General features: G+C 38.8%; 1 pseudogene; it reads right to left on the reverse strand.

Annotated features, from left to right (window-relative positions):
* Positions 1 to 1,039: 1,039 nt before the first annotated feature.
* On the reverse strand, positions 1,040 to 1,569 carry LOC148011610 (large ribosomal subunit protein uL18 pseudogene; annotated as a pseudogene).
* Between the last annotated feature and the right edge of the window lie 234 nt (positions 1,570 to 1,803).

Genomic DNA, 1,803 nt, shown 5'->3' on the forward strand with positions numbered 1-1,803 from the left:
ATTACAATGCTAAACTTTTAAGGCTAGTTGCTACATAAAGTATTCTCTAGTTTATGTTTGAAAAACTAGAGCAACTAATTTGTAATTTAGAACCATCACACCTCCATAGTTTTAGGCTTGTCCACTCAATTCCTCTAGTCAACCTTCATCCAATTTAAACTAATCTAAATCCACACTTACCAAGCTTTTATTTGAAAACCCAAAACACCAAATACACTTCAATTTTAGACTAATCCATGAAAGATATCCAAAGAATTACACAAAAGTTTGCAAAACCATTTCATAGCTTGAGGTCAAGGATGATGCCTTAGGCAACTCTCCAACAAAATTTTAGAATAACAAGGTCTACAAGTGGTGTGTCAATCTACCAAGGGTTGTATGAGGGCTACCAACATCTATGCCAGGACTGTTGACAAGTGCACCAAGCCTCTTGAGGATTGCTTTTGTGTGTGTGTGTGTGTGTGTGTGTGTGTGTGTGTGTGTGTGTGTGTGTGTGTGTGTGTGTGTGTGTGTGTGTGTGTGTGTGTGTGTGTGTGTGTGTGTGTGTGTGTGTGTGTGTGTGTGTGTGTGTGTGTGTGTGTGTGTGTGTGTGTGTGTGTGTGTGTGTGTGTGTGTGTGTGTGTGTGTGTGTGTGTGTGTGTGTGTGTGTGTGTGTGTGTGTGTGTGTGTGTGTGTGTGTGTGTGTGTGTGTGTGTGTGTGTGTGTGTGTGTGTGTGTGTGTGTGAAGAACACAAAATAGGCCATATGCATGTCTCTTCTCTTTTTCTTTTTCTTTTTGGTATACGCTTAAATGCAAGATTTCAAGTAATTATCAACTAGTTGCCTAAATGAAACACCAATGCTCAATCAATTGAAGAACACTAAAGAAGTCATGATAGTGCCAAATAGTATTTTGGAACACGATACCTAGCTACAAAAATGAGTCACCCAAAAACAAGACATTTCCCAAGCAAGACATGTCAACAATCAAGAGTGTTCTTTGAAATCAACCACCCACTCTATCCTCAATTCTCTCAACAACCAATAGCTACAAACTCTATTATTCCTCTTCCTCTTCATCATCATCATTATCAAGAGCATTGACTCGACTTGTTAGGTTTGCTTTTCTCTCTTTGTATGTCGGTTTCTTCATCTTATAGCTTTTCCTCTCACAAGGCACACTCTTTTCAGGGTGTTTAATCAATGGGTCAACATGAATACATACATGAACTTTTTTCTAAATATTTTCAAGCTCTTATGGCTCTATTTATTATTTGATAAAGGCAATGAACTAGAACTGATATTTTTCAAGCTCCTCCTCTCTCAGCATCTTCATATAGTCTCTCTGACATGACCTCTGAGAATGTACCTTCTATGAATCTCTTCATTCATCACCAACTTTGACATTATAGTCTTTAGCTGAAGCCTCAAAATTCCCAACATATTCTTCATCTAACTCAAAACTATTTTAGAACTCTACGAGCCAAGAGGAGTCCAATTGTAGTACACTACAACACAAATGGTCAAACCCACCTTCAATCCATAGCAAGGCAGATCACTAGAATGCACAGTCAGGGATCTAAGGAGCATTGGAAGGGTTTTGTGATCTAGTGCTTAGGCTTGAAGGACTCGATGTCTCTCTCTACAAGACTCACAACTAGAAAAAAAGGCTCTGTGAGACAATATTCTCCTCTTCTACTCACAATGGTGCAACTTCTCTATGTCTCTATTGTCCTCTTAACTCATTAGTAGCACACTAGCAAGTACAACTCTCCTCTCTCTTAATTCTTCTTGAAGTTGACTAGGTCCTCTACTACAACAACT

Source organism: Lygodium microphyllum, chromosome 28, assembly GCF_053477565.2.
Source record: "Lygodium microphyllum isolate KBCC chromosome 28, Lygodium_microphyllum_v1.1.10, whole genome shotgun sequence".
In the NCBI taxonomy this organism is placed as follows: domain Eukaryota; kingdom Viridiplantae; phylum Streptophyta; class Polypodiopsida; order Schizaeales; family Lygodiaceae; genus Lygodium; species Lygodium microphyllum.